General features: G+C 40.6%; 1 protein-coding gene across 1 annotated transcript in view; it reads left to right on the top strand.

Moving 5' to 3' along the window:
- Aatf (apoptosis antagonizing transcription factor) overlaps window positions 1-16,594 on the top strand; it is a 113,696-nt gene that overhangs the window by 54,759 nt on the left and 42,343 nt on the right. The gene's annotated exons all lie outside the window — the stretch shown is intronic.

Raw genomic sequence — 16,594 nt, 5'->3', positions numbered from 1 at the left:
GGTTTTAGCATTTTAAAACAGCTGATAGAATTCTTTCTCTGAACAAAAGATAACTTTCAAGGAGTTGGATTTCTTAAGATTCACTTATTGGGTCATGCTAGACTGTTAGTTTCCTTCTGTTTTGTTTTGTTTGTTGGTTCTTGCTCTAGCCTAGGCTGACCTGGAATTCACTGTGTAGTCTCAGGGTGGCCTGGAACTCACAGCAGTCCTCCTACCTCTGCCTGTGCTTGTTTTTATTTTCCTTTTGAAGTGCAAACAGCTACAGTTGTTTTTGTAGTTGTTGCTGGAGTGTAAGTTATTGATAAAATATATCCAACTTTGTGTCAGGTGATTTATTCTTTCTCTGTTGGACATTATTTTATCTGGTAGCAGGCAGGGTAGCCTCAACTGTCGATCTTGATTCAGTCCCTCAGGTCATCATACAGGTGTGGATTACAACACTGGATATTCAGCAATTTTTGATAACATTCTTTTTTTACCTTGGCATTGGGGGTCAGTCCCAGACCTTATACTGCTAGGCAAGCTCTATTACTGAACTACACTCCCACCTCTTGATAATGTTTATTAATGGACAGCACTCTATCTGGTTTCTTGTCTCATTACTATTGGAAATGGAACATAGTGCTAAAGGGCTGGAATACCAGAGTGGTTGAGTTGTACTTCCGGTTGTATAACCTGTTCAATCTTTGTAATGCCTGTTTAAATCAATTAAATATATACTATAAATGTATGCTACTGTTGATTATAATAACCTAAAGTTGTTAAGAGAGAGTTGGTAAAAGTTGAAATATAGTGTAGTTCTAAGGATTGGTTGGTTGGTTGGTTTTTGGCTTTCTTGAGACATTGTTACCCAGTCTGGTCTTGAACTTGTAATCCTTCTGCTTCCACCTCCCAAGTGCTGAAATTCCAGGTATATGCTACCCACACCAGCCCAGTTCCCTTCACAAAAGCCCCCTCCCCCCCCCCCGCCCACTTCTTTCCCTGACATGATCTGCTAGTTTGCGGCTTTTCAACATAATGCTGAGCTGAGAAGATGGCTTAGTAGTTAAAGTTGTTAGCTTGCAAAGTTTGATTCTTCTGTACCAATATAAAGCCAGAAGCACAAAAGGCATATATGTCTGGAGTTTGTAGTAGCAAGAGGCCCTGGCATGCCCATACTTCATCTGTTTGCTCTCAAATAAATAAAAATTAAAAATGAAATAAGAATGCTGGTGATTGATCAAGTGGACACAAATATTTAGGCTGTTCTGAAGAGTTATAATAACTTTCAGCACTCCTGAATCTCCTGAATCTTAAATTATACTTAACAGAATGTGCTTTCTTGCTTGGCGGAGAATTGAGGATACTGTGATATACTAGCTTTTGTTGAACCATTGTTTATCAAAATACAATTTTTTCTGCCAAATTTTTAGATAACTTTGACCAGAGAATTTGCAACTGCTTGTTGAAGTTTGGTCCTTGCATGTGGCTATGAAGGAAGAAACTGCTTAAGAAAATTACATGTAAATCCAGAACATAGTGATTCCTTATTGGGAATATCTTTGAGTTTATACTAAGAGAGGCTTTTTCCTAACCTTTTAGTTCATTTAATACTTGATAAAATTGTTGCCATAAGTGACTGTGAAAACTAATGATGAGAGTGTTGAGTGTTGGTGTAGCCCAGCTGCTTCTAGTCAGAGGTTGTGATTCTTTTCCTTCTCTTCCCGTGTCAGAAGAGTGGGGAACTGTGCTTTGTTCTGGATTGTTTGAGGAAGTACCTAAAACCCAATATTAATGCTGCCTAATTGTGGGGGATCACAGGAGACAATCAAGAATGTTTTGCTGGACTGGAGAGATGGCTTAGCGGTTAAGGTGCTTGCCTGCAAAGCCAAAAGACCTCAGACAAGGTAGCTCATGCATCTGGAGTTCGTTTGAAGTGGCTAGAAGGCCTGGTGCACCCATTCTCTCTCTCTCTGCCTCTTTTCCTGTCTCAAATAAATGAAAAAAATATATTAAAATACATTTTGCTTGTCATTAACTGAAGTGAACATTGTTGGTTGTAAAGTGCAGTATCAGTTAAGTAAGCTTAATAAAGTAAACTAAAATTAGTGGAGAGAAGCTGATTCCCTCGACAATCTTTAGTTTGAAATACTTTTTTTCTTCCTTTTTTTTTCTTTTTGGGTCTGGAGGTTTGTTTAAGAAGAAATAGCATTACTTGATTGGCCCTTCATCCAATTAATAATTTTAACTTCAATAAATTCTGATTTCAGAGTTATGACTAGTCACATCTTAGCTTTTCCCCTTGCTGGTTAATTGGGGTGCTGGGGTTAATCTAAATTAAAACTTAAACTAATAGAGGTCAGCAAGGCAGCTGAAACACCTGAGTGAAACAAATGGGGCTGCCAGGCGCAACTTTATCTTGGCTGTTTCCCAAGAGGGAAGTGGCAGCAAATTGGAGTTGTTTCAGCCTTCTGTAAAGGTGAATGATGGGTGACACTTGTTAATGTACAGCATCTCCGGAAGCATTCCAGATTGCTTTGCCGCTGTACCAACTGCTGCCATCCATGCAGTCAGTAGGAACTGGACCAATTGCCAACATCTGGCAGCACAGCAAGGCATGGGTGCAAGTCTTGAAACCCCACAGATTCTAAATATGGCACTTAGAACTGTTCAGGCTTTAATCACTTACCACTCTTTGGCAGCAGGCTCCGACAGCTTATCCTAGCCTCGTACATCACGTCCCGACATCTGCTGAGCTGCTAGGCAGCTGCACATTCATTTTCCTTTCTTGCCTTTTCTCTTTTCTTCCTATTCCTCTTCTCATTGCCCCTTCACCCCCCCCCCCCCTTCAGCTTTCCTCCCCCTCCCAATACGCTGCTTGGGAGAGATGATCTGTAAAGATTACTGCTTCATTGTGTGCAAGTAATTGTGGTGATGCCAGGCCCTTGACAGACACAACATAGCACCTGTTCTGCTGACCTGGTTAATTTCTTCTGTTGAGTGGGATTTGCCAGAGATTGGAACTGAAGCCAATTCAACGATAAGGCTAAAGAAAATGGCTGTATGTTTTCTGTCACCTCCCAATTAAATTGGCTTCATAAAGTGCTTTCCTTTATTTGTCAGAGTAGTAAGCTGGAGCTAAGTGTTGCATTCAGAAGTGGCACAATGTATTACAATGGGCCTGTGAGTTTTCCTTTCTTTTAAAAATATGGTCATATGGAAGAGCTGGATGGTGAATATAATACATTCTCCCTCCCCCCTTTTTTTAAACACACTTGAGTCCAAACTCCTTGTGTCCATGTTTTGTAAGGAAGAGATTATAGCCACATTGAATTTTAATGTTTCATTGTAAGGGTTTAAGGGCTTACTTGGTTAATTCAGGTATTATGAGGCTGTGTAAATGCCCTAACTATTGAGAATGATGTGTGAGGTTAGAGTCACCACCCCTCATCCCTTTTGCTCACACACATTCATTTTCACTCTTATTTTCTTTGTTTCTTAATGGGCCTTGAACTTCTAAAGTACCTATATTATTTAATAGTAATTCATGTGTGTGTGTGTGTGTGTCAGATAATCATAAATTGCCTCATTTAAATTTTTTTATGTTATTTATTTTTCTTTTCTGAGATAGGGTCTCACTTTGTGGCTCAGGCTGACTTGAAATTCTCAATCTTCCTACCTCAGGGCCTCCCAAGTGTTGGAATTACATTAAAAAAAAAAATTGTTGGAGCTGGACATGGTGGTGGACACCTTTAATCCCAGCACTTGGGAGGCAGAGCTAGGAGGATCACCATGAATTTGAGGCCACCCTGAGACGACATAGTGAATTCCAGGTCAGTCTGAGCTAGAGACCCTACCTTGAAGAAAAGAAAGAAAGAAATATATTTTATTGTGCTGGAGAGATGGCTTAGTGGTTGGTTGCCTGTGAAGCCAAAGGACTCAAGTTCTATTCTTCAGGACCTACATAAGCCAGAGGCAGTACGGAACACATGCGTCTGGAGTTCTTTTGCAGCGACTAGAGCCCATGGCACACCCATTCTCTCTCTCTCTCTCTGCCTCTTTCTCTCTCAAATAAATACTAGTACAGGCTGACCTGGAATTCACAATGTAGTCTCAGGGTGGCCTCCAAACTCATGGCAATCCTCCTACTTCTGCCTCCCAAGCGCTGGGATTAAATATTTTATTTATTTATTTATTTTTGGTTCTTTGAAGTAGGGTCTCACTCTAGCCCAGGTTGACTTGGAATTCACTATGCCTCAAGGTAGCCTTGAACTCACAGTGATCCTCCTACTTCTACCTCCTGAGTGCTGGGATTTAAGGCATGCACCACCATGCCTGGCTTTATTTATTTATTTGAGAGAGAGAGAGAAGGAAGCAGAGAGAGAGAGAAAGAGAGAGAGAAAATGGGTACGCCAGGGCCTCTAGCCACTGCAAATGAACTCCAGATGTATGCACCATCTTGTGCATCTGGTTTTATGTAAGTACTGGGAGATTGAACATGGGTCCTTAGGCTTGGCAGACAAATACCTTAAGTGTAGAGCTATCTCTCCAGCCTTGGAATTACATTTTTATTAAAATTTATTTGCCAATGGAGAAGAAAAGGGAGAGAGTGCAGATAGTATGGGCATGCCAAGGCCACTCGTTGCTGCAGATGAACTCCAGATGCATGTACTACTTTGTGCATTGGCTGTACATGGGTACTGAGGAATTGAACCAGAGTTACAAGAAAATGCCTTTAACCACTGAGCAATCTCCCCAGCCCTGGAATTACATTTTAACCTTATCATTTCTTAGAGCTACAAAGTCTTTTAGAAGAATTAGAGTCTCTGAAAAATTAGTAGCTTGCTAAAGGCACATAGCACATGGCCATATTAGTCCTTGATCTTCAGACTGCTTAGGCCAAGTCTTACTCTTCCTTTTTTTTTCCTTTTTGTTTTTTCAGGGTAGGGCCTCACTCTTAGCTCAGGCTGACCTGGAATTCACTCTGTATTCTAAGGCTGGCCTCAAACTCAGTGATCCGCCTATCTCTCTCTACCTCTCGAGTGCTGGGATTAAATGTGTGTTCCACCACACCCAGCTCAAGTCTTACTGTTTCTATATTCCTTCATTTCTTAAATATTTCAGTTTTGAGCCATAAAAAATTCACTATGGCATTATAATGTTCAGTTTGTAAATAAATAAGCTTCATTTTCTTAGAATTAAAAGAAATAATACATTGTTAGTTTTTTTGTTTTTTTTCTTTAGACAGCAGATGACTTATTGAACTCCTGTTACTTAAGTCTAATGAAGAAAAGTAGCTTTCAAGTTCTGGTTTATTTGGAAAGTAGATTTGCTGAAAGCCTGAAGGAGGCAGTGTGACGGTTTATGAGAGGTACTGTTCACCTGCTGCAGAAAAGCATTGTAAGGCTTTGCTTTCCAGTGAAAGTAGTCTCATTTACTCTATTTCTTGTCAAAGTTCATCCCTACAGACAATTTCACAAAACAGAACGTTGTAAGTGACCATGAAGGATAGCCATTTAGAAATGTTTTCAGTATCTGTTTTTCATTTTCATTGGTCCTGTCTACTGCTTTATAACAGTGAGTTCTATTAAGATGTGTTATTTGTATCGTCACTTAAAGTTTTGTTTTTCCTGGCTTATTTTTTTGTAAACTACCAGATGATCTTTGTCTTGATAAGCCTGAGTTTTTAAAGATTTGGAGAAGAATCGACATTTGCTAAGCACTAGTTATCAGCTCTTGGATTAAGTTGATAGGTGGTTGACATCTTTATTTAATCCTCACAAGATACTCATATTGTGATGTGACTGCCCTTAATAACAAGCTAAATAAAATAACTGATCATTTCATATCCTAGACCTCAAACTAGTAAATTTTGTTTCTGTGTATGTGTGTGGTAGTCTCACACTAGCCCAGGCTGACCTAGAACTCATTATGTAGTCCCAGGGTATTTTTGAACTCACAGGGATTCTCCTGCCTTAGTGCTTAGTGCTGGGATTAAAGGGTGTATTATCACACGTAGTTTAAACTTTGATTTTTGGGGGGAGTGAGTTTCAAAGTAGGTTCTCCGTGTAGCCCAGACTGACTTGAAATTCACTACCTGGCTGGCAGTGAACTCATGGCAGTCCTCTTACCTTGGCCTTCTGAGTACTAGGATTAAGAGTGTGTGCCCAGCTTTAAACTTTGCCTTTTTAAAACATTTTTAAAATATTTTATTTATTTGAAAGGGAGGAGGGGGGAGGGAGGGAATGGGTACACCAGGGGCCTCTAGCCACTGCAGATGAATTCCAGATGCATGCACCACCTTCTGAATCTGGTTTATGTGGGTAATGGGGAATTAAACCTGAGTCCTACGCCTTAACTGCTAAGCCTCCAGCCCAAACATTGTTTTGTTTTGTTTTTTTCCCCGAAGTAGGGTCTCTCTGTAGCTCAAGTTGACCTGGAATTCATTATGGAGTGTCAGGGTGGCCTCGAACTCACGATGATCTTCCTACCTCTGCCTCCCGAGTGCTGGGATTAAAGGCGTGCACCACCACGCTTGGCAATTGCTTTTCTTAATATTTATTTTTATTTATTTATTAGAGAGAGAGGGGCAGATAGAGAATGAGCATGCCATGGCCTCTAGCCACTTCAGACGAACTTCAAACACATGTACCACCTTGTGCATCTGGCTTACGTGGGTCCTGGAGAATTGAACGTGGGTTCTTTGGCTTTGTAGGCAAGCACCTTAACTGCTAAGCCATCTCCAGCCCCAAACATTGCCTTTTCTTTTTTTTTTTTTTTTGAGGTAGAGCCTCACTCTGTAGCTCAGAATGACCTAGAATTTACCATGTAGTCTCAGGGTGGCCTACCTCTGACTTCGCAGTGCTGGGATTAAAGGTGTGCACCACCATACCTGGCTGGTTTTCTTTCTTTTCTTTTTCTTTTTCTTTTCTTTTCTTTTTTTTTTTTTTGAGAGAGAGAGAGCAAGAGGAAGGAGAGAAAGAGAATGGGCGTACCAGGACTTTCAGGGGCTGCAAATAAACTCCAGATGTATCCACCACCTTGAGCATCTGGCTTACATGGGTCCTAGGGTATTGAACTTGGGCCCTTTAGCTTTGCAGGCAAGCACCTTAACCACTAAGCCATCTCTCCAGTCCCTTTGCTTTTTTTTTTTCCCCCTGAGGGGGGTCCCCTTAGATACTGCAAACTCCAGACACTTGAGCCACCTAGTGAGCATGTGTGACCTTGTGCTTGTGTCACCTTTGTGCATCTGTCTTACATGGGGTCTGGAGAGAGATGGAACATGGGTCCTTAGGCTTCGCAGGCAAGCGCCTGAACTGCCCAGTCATCTTGTCAGCCCACCTTGCTTTACACTGACCGCTTCAATAGGTTAGATTTCTCCTTTCATTGCCATCAGGACACACCTGAGCACTGACCTTGCCACATGCTGGACCTCTGTATCCAAGATATTTTATAATGTCATAAACAAGTAATTCCTAATTTGGTGAACTATTAAAAGTTGATAATGTTGGGAAATAGAGAAGCAGCAAGCTGTCTTATAAGTTGGTTTTCTTTAATTTAATTCTGAGAAGTTAATATGGACAGTTGATATGGTGGTGACTTCTACTTGTATGCATTTATATTGTAGTTAAAATCAACGATGTCTCACATCATCCCTGCAGGTAATGGCAGTACAGTATTCTCTGTACTAACATGACAGTAGATGGTTGATAATATGTTTTAAAGTTTGATATAAACCTGCTCTAGCTAATGTATTATTAGAAAAAATAGATACCTTTTGAATAGAACAGTCTTTTTTGCTTTTAATTCTTTCTAAAATGTTGTCATTTGGGATCTGTATAGTGTTTCTTTTCTTTTCTTTCTTTTTTTTTTTTCTTTTTGGTTTTCTGAGGTCAGGCTAACCTGAAATTCACTATTTAGTCACAGGGTGGCCTTGAACTCATGGTGATCCTCCTACCTCTGCCTCCTGAATGCTGGGATTAAAGGCATGTGCCACCATGCCCTGCTTTGTATAATGTCTCTTAAAATCTAATGGAATTTATTGCACATAGACCTAGTGGTGATTTTAGATAGGACGTGTATATAAAGTACATAAATTTGAAAATTGAAGTTATGGCTGAAAATATGGCAGGGAACTAGGCACTTAGTTAAAGAGCATAGTAAATGCTCTTTTAAAAAAAAAGCTGGGCATGGTGGTGCACGCCTTTAATCCCAGCATTCAGGAAGCAGAGGTAGGAAGATCACAGTGAGTTGGAGGCCACCCTAAAACTACATAGTTAATTACAGGTCAGCCTGGACCAGAGAGAGACCCTACCTCAAAAAATCAAAAATATACAAATCAGGGCTGCAGAGATTGCTGTCATTAAGGCTTGCTTGCAAGGCCTAAGGACCCAGATTTGATTCCCCAGTACCCACGTAAACCAGATGCACAAGGTTTTACATGCATCTGGAGTTTGTTTGCAGGGGCTAGAAGCTCTAGCATCACACCCATATTCTCCCCCCCCCCATGCCTCTCTCACAAAACAAAACAAAAAAAAATAGAAAATAAAAAACTCCAAACCAAATGCCAAAGTCCAACTAAATTCTAACAATTACAAGATTAATTTTTGTACTGGTTATAGGAATTTTATTTGTGATACATTGCAGCTCCTATTCTATCTGTTAGATACTTTCCAGTAGTAATGCTGCCTTGTATATCTATCATTGTTGAGATCCAAGTATAGCATTTGATTGTTAGTTTGGATTCATTATTGTGGGAGCTACCATAGAACAAGAGGACTAAAGCCACATTTTATTTATTTCATTTTTGTTTCTTTGACACAGTCTTTTATAGCCCAGGTCAACTTCAAAGTGGCTATATATCAGAGACTGGACTTGAACTCCTGATCCTCCTGGCTCTACTTTCTGAGTGCTGGCATTACAGGTATTCACCACCATGTCTGGAAAAGCTGCATTTTAAATGGAAGGTCCAGAATTTTCATCAGATAATAACATCAGGGGAAATATGCATGACTGACTCTCATTTCTTTTGGTTTCTTGTTTTAAAAAGCATCAGAGCATGATTTTATTACTACTTCATTTAACAAAGGGAGCTCAGAACAAAGCCTCAAACAATACATTTTGTGGGACTGGCTAGGAAAGAGATAGGAATTGGTTCAGAACTGTGGAAAAAACTTTTTCAAACACAAGTGCTGCCTGGAGAGTTTACTACAGATAACATAGCCAAAATTGCCTCTTTTTTTGTACTAATAAGCAACAGTATCTATGTGCTGGTTGCATGTAAATTAAATGCAGGATGGGCTGGAGAGATGGCTTAGCGGTTAAGCGCTTGCCTGTGAAGCCTAAGGACCCCGGTTCGAGGCTCGGTTCCCCAGGTCCCACGTTAGCCAGATGCACAAGGGGGCACACGCATCTGGAGTTCGTTTGCAGTGGCTGGAAGCCCTGGCGTGCCCATTCTCTCTCTCTCCCTCTATCTGTCTTTCTCTCTGTGTCTTTCGCTCTCAAATAAATAAATAAAAAATGAACAAAAAATATTTTTAAATGCAGGATACCAGCAATGTTTTTGTAGCTCAAGTTGAAGAATTTGGTATGTCTCAAAAAAATGAGAACACTACTTCTTTGCTCAAATAGGCATAAGGATTTGGTATCTTTATATTACTCCTTCAAAGTAACTCATAGGGAAAATGACTTAGTGAAGAAATCTTAAGTCTGTTTAAAAATGTATGTGTAGGGTTGGAGAGATGGCTTAGCAGTTAAGGTGCTTGCCTGCAAAGCCTAAGGACTCATGTTCAACTCTCCAGATTCCATGTAAGCCAGATGCACAAATGTGAGGTAAGCACAAAGTCACACATACCCACTAGGTGGCATAAGTGTCAGGAGTTTGATTGCTGAATGGCTGAGACCCTGGCATACCAATTCTCTCTCTCTCTCTCTCTCTCTCTCTCTCTCTCTTTCTGGCTCTCAAATAAATTTAAATATGTGTGTGTAGTCAGATGTGATGGCTCACACCTTTAATCTTAGCACTCAGGAGGCTACAAAGTGAATTTGTGAAACCTTGTTGCTATTTTCTTCTGGCTAATATTTTAAGCCAAGGATATTCTTATACAACTACAAAATGAGTTCCAGGTCAACCTGGGCTAGAATCTGACCCTGCTTAAACACACACACACATAACATTCACGCAGGCACACGCGCGCATCTGGAGCAATGGCCCAGCAAGTTATCTGCTTGCTTGTTAAGCCTGCTGGCCTGGGTTCAATGCCTAAGCCACCCATAGGAGTCAGACACAAAAAGTAATGCAAGCATCTGGTGTCAGTATGCAGTGGCAGGAGGCGTGCACACACACACAAATAAATTAATAAAAATTTTAGTATGTATATTGTATATCTAGAAGAGAAAAATTATTATTTTGAAGCCAGGTTGTATTTATAGAGATCATCAATTCCAAACTATCTTTCACAAGAATATTGAGGAAGCCAAGGAGAATGCACCTCACTCCAGATGTTGAAACCAAGCTGCTTCTTGTTTACACATTATAATTCACTTGTGAGCATTCTTCCTAGATACATTGGAAATGTTTGTACTCTGACAGTCCAGGTATATCATTTTTATGCAATTATGCCCTTGATTCTGTTAATATTTTTCTTCTAGCTGTTGGATTTAAAAGGCTAATAAGGGGCTGGAGAGATGGCTTAGCGGTTAAGCGCTTGCCTGTGAAGCCTAAGGACCCCGGTTCGAGGCTCGGTTCCCCAGGTCCCACGTTAGCCAGATGCACAAGGGGGTGCACGCGTCTGGAGTTCGTTTGCAAAGGCTGGAAGCCCTGGCGCGCCCATTCTCTCTCTCCCTCTATCTGTCTTTCTCTCTGTGTCTGTCACTCTCAAATAAATAAATAATTAATTTAAAAAAAAAAAAAGGCTAATAAGACAAAAGCCCTTCCCCAAGGAACTTGTGTTATCTAAAAAGAACAAAGCTCTCTCAAATTTTATGCAGTCACATAGCTCCTCTTTAAAATATATTTTGTTTATTTAATTATTTGAGGGAGAGATAGAGAAAGCATGAGAATGGGCATGCCAGGGCCTCCAGCCACTGCAAATGAACTCCAGCTGCATGTGCCACCTTGTACATCTGACTTACATGGGTCCTGGGGAATCGAACTAGGGTCCTTTGGCTTTGCAGGCAAACGCCTTAACCACTAAGCCATCTTCTTCAACCCTTATAGCTCCTCTTTAAAAATATGACTTAAAGCCAGGCGTGGTGGCGCACGCCTTTAATCCTAGCACTCGGGAGGCAGAGGTAGGAGGGTCGCCGTGAGTTCAAGGCCACCCTGAGACTACAGAGTTAATTCCAGGTCAGCCTGGACCAGAGTGAGACCCTACCTCGAAAAACCAAAAACTTTTATATATATATATATATATATATATGACTCAAGACTAGGGAGATGACTCAGTGGATAAAGTACTTTCCACACAAGCATGGGGACCTGAAGCTTTTTTGGGGGTGGGGGAGACCTGAGCTTTGATACCCAGAACCTAAACAAATGCCATATGTGGTAGTGCATGCCTGTAATTCCTGTACTAGGGAGGCAGAAAAACCCTTGAGGTTCACTGGCTAGCTAGTACTGCTCAATGAGTGTGGGTTAGTGAGAGACTGTGTCTCAAAGAATAAAGTGGAAAGGGATTGAGGAAGACACTGAACCTCTGGCCTCCCCACACACATGTGCGCATATAAACACACAAAAAAATAAAATTAAAGCATTAATTAAATTTTAAAAGGAGAAATAACTGGTGAAAGAGCCCTTAATACAAAAGTATAACAATGTTCTCCCTTAAGAAAGAAGTTGTCTTATCACAAGTACTCATCAAACATGGATTAGCATATACTGATTTATCCCTCAACATACATATAAATTCCCTAAGCAGTTTCTTTGTAACTTGTAAAAAGTCTTAATTAATGCTGTTTGATAATTTTTAAAAGTATTTTATTTTTATTTATTAATTGGTGGTGGAGAAAAAGAGAATGAGTGCACCAGGGCCTCTAGCCACTGCAAACAAACTTCAGACACAGTACCACCTTGTGCATCTGGTTTACATGGGTCCTGGTGAATTGAACCTGGGTCCTTAGGCTTTGCAGGCAAGTATCTTAACCACTGAGCCTTCTCTCTAACCCCATATAATTTTTATTTTTATTTATTTATTTATTTATTTTTTGCACACCTTTCATCCTAGCACTCAGGAGGCAGAGGTAGGAGGATCACCGTGACTTCAAGGCCATCCTGAGACTACATAGTGAATTCCAGGTCAGCCTGGGCTAAAGTGAGACCCTACCTTGGGGAAAAAAAAATGAAAAAGGAGGAAATCCAGTGTTACCCTAATACCAAAACTAGACAAAAACAACACAAAGAAAGAAGTGTTCCTTATGAATATGGATACAAAATTCTGCAAACTCAGGAATAGATGTGTGGTTCTGTGGCAGAGCACTTGCATAGCATGTACAAGGCCCTAGATTTGATCTCCAGCACCACAAAACAAGTCATAAAACAGTCCAGCAATCATGAAGAGGATTATACACTACCATTAATGAGTCTTAACCCAATATAAAGCTAGTTTAGTATCAGAAACCAATAAATATAATATATTCTGCCAATAGACTGAGGACAAAAACTATCATCGAAGCTGGGCATGATGGCACGTGCCTTTAATCCCAGCACTCAGGAGGCAGAGGTAGGAGGAATGCCGTGAGTTTGAGGGCGCTCTGAGAATAGAAAGTGCATTCCAGGTCAGCCTAGACTAGAGTGAAACCCTACCTCAAAAACAAACAAACAAACAAACAAAAAACACCATGATTATCTTAGTAGATGCAGAAATAGTGTTTAGTATCCTTCCATGGTACAGAGTCACTCAACACATGGGTCATTTTGTGCATCTGACTTTATGTGGGTATTGGGGAATCAAACTCAGGCTGCCGGGCTTTGCATGCAAATGCCTTTAACCACTAAGCCTTCTCTGTAGCCTCCTCATAATATTTTTAGTAAGTTTAAAACTTTGTGTTGGGCCAATGCAAAGCTATTCTGGGCTGGATATGACTGGTGGGCTATGGGTTGTAAACTCATAGAGGACCTAGGAGTTTGGGAAAAGGGAAGATCCAGAAAAGTTATCATCAAGAGTATAAGAGAAAAAGAGCTAGGAAACGTCACAGAAAACTGAAGTCCCTGGAATTAGGGTTCATGGTATTAGGATGATGGAGACCAGTGAGCATAGGCTTTTCTTTTTCTATAGCCATGTGAGCCTGTTTGGGTGCACATAGTGAGATTTAACATAATTTGGAATTATGCCAGGTATGCTGGCACACACCTTTAATCCCAGCACTCAGGAGGCAGAGGTAGGAGGATCGCTGTGAGTTAGAGGCCACCCTGAGACTACATAGTGAATTCCAAGTCAGCCTGGACCAGAGTGAGACCCTACCTCAAAAAACAAAACAAACAAAAAAAAGTAAAAACATAACTTGGAGTTTTGCCCAGGAAATACAGGCACATAATTATCCACAATTACAAAATCAAAAAAGTTCTGGACATTTTGTTGTTGTTATTTTGTTTTTGTTTGGTAAGCTTGGCCAGCTGCTGAGATACAGCACCTGGTCTGAATGGTGATGCAGGTATTTACAAGGTTACTTAACCCCACTTAGTGGGAATGTGCATAGGTTTTGATAAAGAATATCATGTTTGACTTTGGGATGCTGCCCAAGACTGCTGGGACGTTCAGACGTTCATTCATGATATATGTAAATTTTAAAATTTCTGAATTGCAATGTACACCCACCCATACCAAAGGATTGTGGATCTGCATGACAAAGGAGCAGCCTGCAGGAGCATTGATGATATATACCAAGAGTGATTGTCCTGAGGAACCAAGGCATCTTATCCATCTGGTAAAGAGGGAGTGAGCACATGAGAAGAGGATGAGCGATGCCGGAAGGTGGCAGGATCAATGGAGTATCGATCCTGGTGGAGCTGAAGAGTTATTGGCATCTGAGTGCTCAAGGGAGGATGTGGAAAGAAGGAGAGTTGGTTTCAGCTAGGCTTTTCATCCTTAAAGGACATAATTACAGAGTACAAGTTAGTACTGCCTTTCCAGCTTGTTACTTGTGAACCCTCTAGTTTGGTATGACTTCTTCATTCTTTCAACACAAATGATAGATTGTCCGATGCTGTTAAAAGAAATACTGTTAAAGAATAACAGTCGATAGCTCAAAGGATGTATAACTCTTCTGCTCACCTTTATTATAGGTAAAAGGGGAAAAAAATACATACCAAGACCTGTGTCTGACTGAGGAGCAGAATATTGGAAAGGGGGACTGCTGGAAAACTTAAAACAATAGCATACTCCATGTGTTGTTCTTTGGAGCAAAGATTGGAAAGAGTAGCTTTATGCTGTCACTTCTTACATAATTATTATTCTCTTAATAAAAAGAAAGGAAAAGCAAGTTAAGAAAAAGCAGTTCTTTAGCATTAAGAATGCTTTGTCTTTGTATACCAAGGCCTAGTACTGAGAGTGATTTACTTACACTTGTAGTTAATGATTAGACATTGAGAGACACTATATATTAAGTCTAATGAAATATATGGGATCTGATGAAAATATTTTTAGTTTGGGCCAATAAATTTTAACCCTATGGCCAAGCTTAGTGAAATATTATGGGCTTTGAAAATAGCCTTACTTTATTTAATGGATGAATTTGTCGTTCCCTCCAAAGCATAGGCCTTATCTCTGGAGAAGAGTCACAATGCAACACTGAGTCCAAGAGTAGAAAAATCCATAGAGTAAATCCTTAAAGACCCAGGCAGGGAGACAAGGTTAGGCGGATTGGTTTAGTGGTAGCCTCTAGCTATACATTCTGTCACCTTAATAACCAAGGTGAGTCTTTTGTAACCTCAGTATTAAGATGCTTCTTGGACTGCATTCACTTATTCTGATTTCTTTTCATTTGTCCCCACATTAGTTTTCTTGTAAATATTGTGCTTGCTCTTGCAAAAGCTGGATTCTTTCCATCCTTGTCTATATCCATAAGGTGGCTGCTTGCTAATTGACTCAGAAAAAATTATTGAGTACTCACTGTGTGCAAGGCCATGGGTGAGTTTCTGATAGAGCTGCATGTGAGAATTTGAGTAAGATTTATTCTGTCTTTAAGAAGTTTGTATATCCCAGTAGAGAAGATTATATAAATAGCTAGAAATGCGTATTGGTGGGGATCTGGTTGGCTTAAAGATGAAGAGGGGGAATATAATAGTTGTGGGGAGCTAGCAAAGACTCCAGAGAGGAGGAGGTAATATTTGGTGTTCAAAGAAGGGTAGATGGGAATGTAGATAGACTGCAATGGTGTTTGGGGTAGAGAAGGCTTCCAGATATGTGATGCAGACAAAGAATGGCAGCAGGGGTTGCAGTTTCTAGAAAGGTAGTAACAGTTCAAATAACATAAATGACAAGAGGATCCCATACTTACTTATGAAGGTTTAGTTTGGAAAAGGGCTATAACCAATGTTTTAATTTGCAAGTGTTGACTTAACCAGTTCTGTGAATCCCCCTCCCTATTCAAACAGTGTTTCATGTACCTCAAACTATAGCTTCAGACTCACTATATAGTTGAGAAGATCTTGAGATTCTGATCTTCCTGTCTGTACTTCCTGAGTACTGGGGTCACAGACATGCACCACCATGCCTACTTTGATGCAGGATTGAGCCCAGGGCACCATGCAAGCACTCTACCAACTGAGCTGCATCCCCGCCCCACCCACTTCGTTATCCTTTCACTTTGTTTTTTCGCATTTTACCTTTTGTTGCTTTGGAAAACAGTGGAAGGAAAACTGGAATTACAGTTGTTGATTGTGAGCAACCTTGGACCTTGGATTAGCTGTGGGAGGTGTGTTGAAATGATTCATTTTTGTCCCAAAGGGTTTACAAATTTCCCTATAGGAATTGTTATCTGCTGTTGACAGTCTTTCTATTTGAATACTTACATCATTTTGTTAGGGTTTGTTGTTGTTGTTGTTGTTGTTGTTGTTGTTTTTGGTTTTTCAAGGTAGGGTCTCACTCCAGCCCAGGCTGGCCTAGAATTAGAATTCACTATGTAGTCTCAGGGTGGCTTTGAACTCACAGCAATCCTCCTACCTCTGCCTCCTGAGTGCTGGCATCAAAGGTGTACGCCACCATGCCCAGCTTTTTTTTTTTTTTTTTCTTGAGGTAGGGTCTTACTTTAGTCCAGGCTGACTTGGTACTCGCTTTGTAGTTCCAGGCTGGCCTAGAACTCATGGTGATCCTCTTACCTTTTCCCCCAAAATGCTGAGATAAAGGCATGTGATACCATACCTGGCTAGGTGCTTTACTTTTTTCATCTCTTCAGTTCCCAAGGCAACTTTGTGAGGTGTAGCTGCATTTTCTAGATGATGAAACTGTCTCTGGAAGTCAACTAACTTGACCAGGCTGCAGAGCTGGGAGGAACAGAACTGGAATTCAAAACCCAGATAGGCTGGCCTCAGCAGACCTTTCTAGCATACTGGTCTGTGGAGCACATACTTTTACTTACATTATATGGAAGTGAGAGATAGGAACAGTCAAGTTCAGAG

This window comes from Jaculus jaculus, chromosome 9 (genome assembly GCF_020740685.1).
Source record: "Jaculus jaculus isolate mJacJac1 chromosome 9, mJacJac1.mat.Y.cur, whole genome shotgun sequence".
Classification (NCBI taxonomy): domain Eukaryota; kingdom Metazoa; phylum Chordata; class Mammalia; order Rodentia; family Dipodidae; genus Jaculus; species Jaculus jaculus.
The sequence above is the reverse complement of the archived record's forward strand: the minus strand, read 5'-3'. Positions and strand labels throughout refer to the sequence as shown.